Here is a 9,489-nt window from a genome sequence, read left to right on the forward strand (position 1 = left end):
CCAGCCCACTGCCCAGTTATTGGTTCTGTGAGCAGCAAGAAAGACTCACCCCAATGACGTCCACCAGGATCACCCCAATCAGGATCACTCAGCACCTCACATCTCACAGATGGTCAAGGAGGGTTCAAAGAGAGGAGGAGCTTGCCCACAGTGGCAGAGATGGGCAGCTGGGCCGGACCCCAGCCACTGGACCCCAGACAGAAGTGCCTTCCTGCAAACCCCACTGGGGCCCTCAAGCAGGTCTCCCTTCCAAGCCAAGTATGGGGCACCAGGACGCTGGTCCTCTGGAGGCCACAGAGTGCTGGGGCAGGCAGGGAGGTGGGCACACTGACTCCATCTGTCTGAAGGGCTGTGCGAGTTCCCGGGGGGCCTTGGAAGCCCCAGAGGCAGCTTTTCCCCTGTAAGGGCCCCCGCAGGGATGTGGCAGGGTGGGTGAGAGGAGGCCTGCCCAGCAACTCAAGGTCCCTTGCCCTCACCTACAGGTGGATTGGGTGCCGGAAGGTCAGCCTCCCTGAAGGGTCTTTAAAGCCCAGGGTTGTCTCTTTCCCCAGACCTCCCCAGCCCTCCCTTTGGTCAAACCAGCAGGACAAGCCCTCAACTTTGTGCCCTGTCACTTCAGTCTTTGAACCTTTTCCTCCTTTATTCCAGCTGCGGGGAGATATATTTGTCTCGCTTCAAAGGCCCCGAGCAGCCAGTTGCTTTGGGGTGTCGGGCGCCACGCCGGGGCCAACCTCATTTGCCAGCAGCCCTCCCTGAGGTTCAGGTCGGCTCGCTGGCCCCAGCCGGAGCCCCTGTGGCTTCCGCTGTGCTGTCCCCACCCTTCCCTGTCATCACCACCTTTCTCTCCTGCAGAAGAAAGGCTCCGGTGGCCCTGCGAGCCGGGCGACTGGACAAACCCCAGCTATCATCAGGCCCTGGCTCCACGGGGCCATCTCCACGCCACTGCAAAAGGCTCAGAGCAACCAGGAGACCCCCTTGATGTTCCGCGGGGCAGGGGGGCCTGGAGGGTTAACCCAGAACATCCAATTAACACGAGCCTCCAGCCAAACCTCCCAGGGCCTCAGATACCACTAATGCCCTTCACATGTTTTACTTATCAAGGAAAATAACAATCATGGCCACATTGTCTTGTTTTTCCACACGAGAAATTCTTTTGTAGGGTGGTGAGAAGACGGGCAGGAGTCCTCTGTTAACTCCTGGCTCCCAGAGGCCAGCGCATATTTCAGTAAAGCAGCTGCCTTGATTTGCAGCCTCCTTCAAAGACCCAGTTTGCAAAGAAGGCCGCGGGCCCCGGGTTTGGTTTCATGGGTCTGTTTTCTGTTTTGCATGTGGGGCCTTGCTCCATGTGTAATTTTCTTTCTTCTCTTTTTTGTCGCCTGCGCAAGAGGAAAGAAGACAGAGACAGAAGGAGGACACAGCAGGGCCCTCGTTCCCTCTTGTTCCTAAACAAAGTCTCTGGTGGAGAGTCAGTCGGGTGGGGCATTTTTCACATTTGTAAATTGCAAAAAAAAAAAAAAAAAAGAAAGGAAGAAAAATCCTGATGGGTAGGGATGTGAATATGGTTCAGAAATAAAAAGAGAAGGAAAGGAGATTTTTTTTTTTTCTCCTAGATGTTTTGAGAAAAAAATAAAAAGGAATTAACCTGGGCTTCGTAGTTGTTTATGTAAGATGCAGAAATCACCTGAGACCTGCGTGTTTTAAATTTTATTTAGAGATTGCTTTTTATTTTAGGACATTGTCCTTTTCAAGGCATTATTTGGACAAGGATAAGGTAAACAGCCATCTTCTCTGCCTCATCAACACCCCTGGGAGGAGGGTCTTCCTGTCAGTCTGCGGTGCTGTGGGCTGCTTCCTGGAGGGAGGGGAAGGAAGCAGGGACCAGGCATTCCCTGGCTAGTGCAGCACTGGTTCTCTGTGCACAAGCCCTCTCTGGTATCTAAGAGAGGAGAGCGAGGCTCTGAGAGGTTAAATCTCTCACCCGGCCCACCCTGTGAATGCATGAGCTTGGTGAACCGGATGCCAGGGTCCATCTCCTGTGTGAGCCAGCGGGCTCCCGCCTCTCTATTCGCCTGGTCAACATTAATCTCAAGTTTAACTGGTTCACAAGTGACTTGATTTTCTCTCCCCAGTCATCCCGTCTCCACTATCTATCCCACTCGAGTTATCTATCCCTACTGTTTAACAAACCATCCAAAAATTGAGTGACTTAAAATAGCCATCATTTCATTATATCATGCCATTGTGTGGCCCAGGAATCCAGGCAGAACTCAGCTGAGTGATTCTCCTCTCTATGGGGCTTCCACGGCAGTCATAGGTGGTATTCAGTTGGACAGGCTGTCCTGGAGGGTCCCAGATGGCTGGATGGAATGGGGCATGGGGTGCTCCTATGTCTGGTGCTGGGCTGGGGCTAGCTGAAAGCTGGGCTCCTGCACTCCTGACTGGAGTATTATGGCCTGCCTCTCCAGCAGGGCTCTAGGAAGCTCATCAGGCTTCTTACCTGGCCATAGCTGAGTCCTCCTAACCAGAGGCCTTAAGAGGTCTTCCAAGGCAACTGTATTCAGAGGTGGGGCCTTGGGGAGTGATTAGCCTTAAAGGCTCATCATCCTGGATGGTATTAGCACCTTGTTAAAGAGGCTTGGGAGAACCTTGGGCTCTTGTGCCATGTGAGGATGCAGCAAGGGGCGCCATGTTGGAAACAGAGAACAAGCCCTCACCAGACCTGACCCTGCTGGCACCTGGGTCTTAGACTGCCCAACTTCCAGAGCTGTGAGAAATAGTTGTCTATGGTCTATAAGTCACCCATGCCCAGGTATTTTGTTATGGCAACACAAATGGACTCAGACAATGCCCACATATATGGGCTGGCCTTATGCCTGGCTTCTAATGAATACGGTGAAGCTCTGTGACTTCCAGGGCTTCTTAGAAACAGGGATTCAATTTAGACCTAATTCACTTTCCCAGAGCACAGCTGGGAGGACTGGACTGATACACACATGTTTGGTGACACTGAGGCTGTCCTGCTACAAAAAAGCCTTGAAGAACTCCATAGAATCAGAGATGCCCAAGGACCCCAGCTGCTTGAGCCCCAGATGTTTCAGTCCTCCCAGCCCAGGCATGAGCCGTGAGTGAAAATGATCAGCCCCGGTCCCAGCTGCTGAGCCATCGGGTTTGCCCAGGGGTGGTGAGGATTCTTCCTTGTGTCCTTTGTGAATTTCTTCGGAATTCCTAAGCGTCACACATGGCTCCTGGATACCACTGGGATTTTGTGTCATTTTCTTTGTAGCCATGACCAGCAGAACAGTGGCAAGTCAGAAATCCAAGAGTATGCTCTCCTGTGGAGAAGAGGGAGTGTTCCTAGTCTGCTATGACCTGGCCTTGGAAATCTGTCACTTCTGCTGTACTTTATAAGTGACAAGAAACAAGGGGACATGAGACAGAATCCATCTCTTTATGTGGGGGAGGTGAGAGTGTGCCGTGGTTTTAAGATCCTCACAACCAGGACAGCAGCTCTTCAAGCCGGAAGACTCAGGGACCACTCTTGAGTCCTCCCTCTCCCTCATCCCCACATCCAATCCACCAAAATCGGCAAAACTGGGTGAATTTCCTCCGTAGCTTTGGCAAATTCATCCACATTTTTCTGTTTCTTTTCTACTTCCCTGCTCAGAGCCACTGTCACCTCCTGCATGGTGTATGGTCATCGCCTCCTGACAGACCTTCTGCTCCTCTCAATCCCCGACAGTATTCACCACGCAGCATCAGAGGGATATTTTTAAAAATACTAATTGTGTCCTTCAGTGCCTTTCCACTCTAGTGAGAGGTCATCTAAGCTCACTGTGGCTGCAAGGATTTAAGTGATCACTCCTTGTTTACCTCTCTAATCCCGTGCCATGTCTCTGTCTTCCTTTCATCTCCTGTCTCTCATGTTAAGCTCTTTCCCACCCCAGGCACGTTTTGCATGTTATTCTTTTTTCCTATAATTTCTCTATATTAGATTTTTTTTGTGTGTATCTGGCTAGTATTTTGGCCTTAAGGTCACAGCTTAAATGTTCCCATCTCAGTAAGAACTGTCCTGACCATACTAGCTAATATCTGCTCCTTTTTTTTCATTATTCTCTCCCTCAAATCTTGGTCTTGCTATTGTTTATACAATGAAATTAAAATTTACACACTATATCTCAGATGTGCAAAATGATGGCTCAATTTTTTATCTGTAGATAGGACCCTCTTGTCCTTAGGACCCTCCTTGTTACAGCTGTTGGAGATCATAATGGGTAGTCAGCAGGGTGGAAAGTATACACTCAATGTCTTCCAATGTAAAAAAAAGTCCAGTCCCATTTTAGGCAAATTCTTTCCCTTTGGGGAAAATACTCCATTAATTCTAAGACCAAACTCACCAACGGAACAATTCCTTCCCTCTTTTAGGTGTCTCCTTGCTCCATGTATTTGGCCATACACTGTCTCCATGTATTTGGCCATACACCATACAGGTGCTCAAGGAAGCTTTTTTCTTCCCCAGTGTCAGGAGAAGGAAACTCTCTGGACTTCCTGCCTTGGTGTGGTCCGTTAGGTCTAGTGCTGGGTTACCAGTCTTGGCCCTTGTGTCCTCTGAGGTCTGGCTATTTCTGCCTGGACCTCACAGTGGAACTGCTCCAAAAAGGTCACATTACTAAGACCAAAACGACAACTCCATCCCAGATGTGGATCCTCCAGACCTCTTTCTTGCCTCCTGCCATGGAAAGCAAGTGTCCTGCTTTCCCCATGGGCACATCCCTTGCTGACAACATCCAGGCTCTTTATATTCTTGGTGCCTTTGGGGGAACCATGAGTTCCTTGTAGATTCCCTCTCAGGGTTCCTGTTTTTAGTGTTCTGATCTTCCATAAGACAGTGGGTTTCTCTGGGTGCATGGGGTAAAGATAACTAAAGGAATTATCTTTCAGTTCATATCTGAAGTTTGATGTGAGTTTGAGTTTGTATGTGAGTGTGTGTGTAACTGTGTATGTGCACGGATATGTGTGCACTTGTATGTACTGATGTGTGTAGATGTGTAAAATTGTCCCTGCTGTATCCACTTCAAAACACTTAACATGTTTCTGTCTTGTTTGTTGCTATATTTCTATTTGCTGGAGACAGTACCCAACCTTTCAGTGGTTCTCAGAAAGTATTTATTTAATGAATGTGAATGAGTCTGGATCCATATGGCTGGAGATAATTTGGAACATTTCATGTGTGTATTTTACCCTTGTTACATGGGTGTTATGGTTTGAATATAAAATGTCCTCCAAATGCTCCTGTTAATATTGGAACATACAGAGGTGAATCAATTCAATTATAAGATGTATAACCTAATTTGTGGATTAATCCCTTTATTGGATTAATAATCTGAATGGACTAATGGTGGTAAGTGTAGGAGGTGGGAAATGGCTGGAGGAAGTAGTCAGTAGTAGCATGACTTTGGGGTTTATATTTATCCCTGGTACCTTGCTCTTTCTCTGCTTCCAGCTATCATGAGCTGAATAGCTTTCCTCTACCACACCCTTCCTCCATGATGTCCTGCCTCACCTCGGGTCCAGAGCAATAAAGCCATCCAAACATGGACTGAATCACTGAAACCAGGAGCCAAAGGAAACTTTTCTTCCTCTAAATTAATATTGTCAGGTAATTTGGTCAGAGATGAAAAGCCAACCAACACAGAAATGGGTACTGAGAAGTGGGGTTGTTGCTGTGACTAACCTGACCACGTGGTCCAGAAGCCTTTGGAACTAGTTTGTGGAAGGAGTTTGGAAAAGTCTGGAGATGCAGACTGGAAAAGCCATAGAATGTTGTAAGTAGAGTGTAATGGACAAGTATGGTGGGTATTCAGAAGACCAGAATGCCAATAGGAACGCTGATAGTAAAGATTGTGTTCATGGGGTTCCAGAAGGCAATAGGGACTCTATTGAAAACCGGAGTAGAAACATCTATGCTACATTCTGGCAAAGAAGTTGTCCATATTTGGTCTATGTCCTGCGACTTTGGAAGGCTGAATTTAAAGGTGATGGACTAATCAACAAGGTGGAGGAAATTTCAAGGCAGCACAACATCCGTGTGGCATGGGTGTTGTTGGCAACTTTTAGCAAGGTTAAAGTCAGGAACAAAAAAGCAGGGAGGAATATTTGAAAAACTTGCAGTTTGGCCAAAGTAGAAGCACATGTAATAATGGGACCAAGGAATTTGTGGCTGCTGAATAGATTACCACCATCAAAGAGAAGCTAAGTACTTTGCACAGAAACAATAAGGAAGATGCCTTGAGGACATCTCGGGAATCCGCCAGCCGACAGCCATCACAGGCTCAAGGGTGTAGAAGTGAAAGTCTTTAAGAGAGCCTGGGGATGTCCTTCTTGCCCAAGGGTGCTTTGAAAACATTTCCCCCACAATTTTTTTTTCACTCAACTGAGTGTTCAACTCCCCAAGCTCTCAGAAGCCACTGCAGCCATGATTCAAGAGGGCTACCTACTGACCAAGCTGGCAGTGGAACTTGGCATTGTCCAAGTGGTTCTGCAGGAATGCAGGATGCTCGAGTTACGGAGTCACACACAGAGACTTCCATGGAGATCTGGGAAAGGCCTGGGAGGCCAGGCAAAGTGTAGCAGCACAATTGTAGTTTTCCTTCAGACTGACTCTGAGAGGGTGGTGAATAAGGCTGTGAGGATGAAGCTGAAGTCAGACTGGAGACCCCAGGGATTAAGAAATGCCAGGATTGTGGAACTTCTGCAAAGGAAAGCTGCTGACCACAGGCAGAGCAGCCTAAGAGAAAGGCCATGATGGGGGGCTTCCCAATCCCTTTGGAAATCACACCTCACCACCATGTGCTCTAGAGGCTGAACTTTGCCCAGATAGATTCTGGTTTTGCTTGGTTCCGTCCTTTCTTTCTATGCTCCTATTTCTAATGAAAATTTTTACTCTGTGTTTTAGATATATCTTGTCTTTGATTTTTACAGGGGCTCACAGCCTGGAGTTTGCCCTGAGACTCAGATGTGACTTTGGACTTACACTACTGAGCAGTGTTGAAACTGTTAAGATTTTGGGAACTCTTGGAATTGGAGTAAATATATTTTTTTATTGTGACATATGTACAAGCTTTTGGGGGTCCGGGGCAGAATGCTATGGTTTGGATATGTGGTAATCCCCAAGAAAGCTCCTGTGGGAACAGAATATTTGGAGCAGAAATGATTACATTATGAGAGCTGTAACCTGTCAGGGGTTTGATCCATTTGACGGATTGATCATTACTAGGTGGTAATTATAAGCAGGTTTCTGCTTATGATTATGGTTGGGAGAACTGCATCCCTGGGGTTGTCTTGGGCATCATGTTTTGCCCTTGGCTCCTCCCCTTCTTTCTCTGCTTCCTGGCTGCTGTGACACACCCTTCAGCTATGCTGCCCTGCCTCACCCTGGGCCCAGAGTGATGGAGTCGGCCCACCATGCACTGATCCTCTGAAACCAAAAATGTTTGTTTTCAATTGTTCTTGTCAAATATTCTGTTCACCGCAATGAAAAGTTGACTAACACATTGGTTTTATTAACTTCTATAGTACTCAGGTATTTAATAAATTTATGAACAAAGGAAATACCAGTGCTTATTGATTATGTCTTATACTGTGCTAAACATTTATATGAAAATCTCCTTTAACCCTTACAACTATCCTACAAGATTTTTTTTAACACTGATTCCCATTGTACATGTAAGAAAACAGAGGCTTAGGGAAGTGAAGAGACTTATCCAAGATCCAAGGGCCCCAAAATGACGGAGCTGAACTTGAGTCCATGTTGGTCTTACACAAGGAAGGTCCGAATACATGACCTTGAGAAAAGAAGGTGTTTGAGATCTTAGCAGCACCTGCCTTGTAGTGAACACATGTGGACAGAACCATCTTGGCACTTTAAAGCAGCCTCTTCCTGTCCCCCGCCCCCCGCTGTTCTCCCACGTCTTGCAGACAGAGTCGAGAAGAACCCAGTGAGAGCCTGACCTCAGGAACCACAGTTAGAACTGGAGGTGACCTGACACTTTCAGAAGCTTATTATAGACTAGAGAAGGAGGCTATTGTTCCCTGAAGTCAAGGTCACGGTCATACAGCGTCTTCTTGTACTGCAGGCAGAGCTTCAATAGCCAAGGGAGCTCAGGGCAAGGTAGAGGTCAGGGCCAGGGTCAACAGTGCCTGCAGGCAGTAACTGCAACCCCAGTTTACGTGGTGCCAGAATGAGCATGGCCGCCTTGGGAAGAGCAGGGCCAGATCTGGCTCGTTCTCTACGAAAGCAATGACTCTCCTCTCTGAAGCAGCTGCCAGAGAGAAGAATCAGGGAAGAGGTAGAGGTGCAGGTGGGGTTCAGAGAGGAGGCCGGTGATGTGCCGGGGGAGGGGCCTTGTCAGGCTCAGGAGCCCCAAGTGGTTCTCCCAGGGGCATCTGTGGACCTTCCTGCAGGTAAAGAGAGGAGACCACACCTTTCCTCCTCCTTTTCCATATTCTAAACTGTGTCAGGGATTTAAACTTATTTATTCAGCTCCATACAGGGAATGGTTCATATTATTATCTCCTTCTGCAAGCGGGAAAGAAAGTGGGTTCCATCTGCAGCCACAGGACTGGTCCCGAGTCATTAAAATGGTCTGTTTCCAGGCCCTTCAAAGAAAAGGGTCTCATCTTTTGATGTGAGTGAAACCAGAGACAAACTGACCATCGCAGAGCAAGGGCCTCCGGAGCAGGCGGCCCCAGGCTGCCACCAGTGGGAAATGCACATCAAAGAGCCTGTGGATGTCACAGAAGAGCAGCCTTCGGAGGACCTGAGACATCTGCGCCTGAAGATCTGCAAACAAAGCTGCACAGCGAGGGCATGTGGAGCTGCCTGGGGGCTGCTGGGGCCTGTTTCAACCTTGTCATTTCTACTTTTATTTTATTTTATTTTTTTAAATTGGTTGTTCAAAACATTACAAAGCTCATGACATATCATCTTTCATACATTTGATTCAAGTGGGTTCTGAACTCCCATTTTTAGACTTTTCAGTTGGATTTCTGCTCAAGAGTTTGCTTGCCAAGTGGATTGTGCCATGGCCATGGGAAATGTGCAGACACCCTCTGCTTGGCTCTGCCTGTGTGTGAGAGAAAAGTCCTGGACAGCACAACTTCCCCAAGACAAGCTGTTCTGAGGTAGAAGAGAGCCCAGAGCCAGAGCCTTAGGGTTCAGAAGGGAACAAGGCAGCTGACTCCCTCCCAGCAACAACCCGGTTCCCTCTGTGGCCACGCAGTCATTTCCTGAGTCAGAGCCAGTGGCTTGCTAGGACCTCCTGGGCTGTCTCTGCCCCCAGCCACTCCACCTCTGATGAATGCCCTTTCTGATTTCGGGCCCTGGGGGAGGACCAGGAGGTTTCAGGAGTTGATTATCTCAATGAAGGATGGAGGAGCAGGGAAAAGCACCTCTTCACACATTTGCCTCAAAAGGCTCTCCAACCCGTGGGC

The sequence above is a fragment of the Urocitellus parryii genome, chromosome 7 (assembly GCF_045843805.1).
Source record: "Urocitellus parryii isolate mUroPar1 chromosome 7, mUroPar1.hap1, whole genome shotgun sequence".
In the NCBI taxonomy this organism is placed as follows: domain Eukaryota; kingdom Metazoa; phylum Chordata; class Mammalia; order Rodentia; family Sciuridae; genus Urocitellus; species Urocitellus parryii.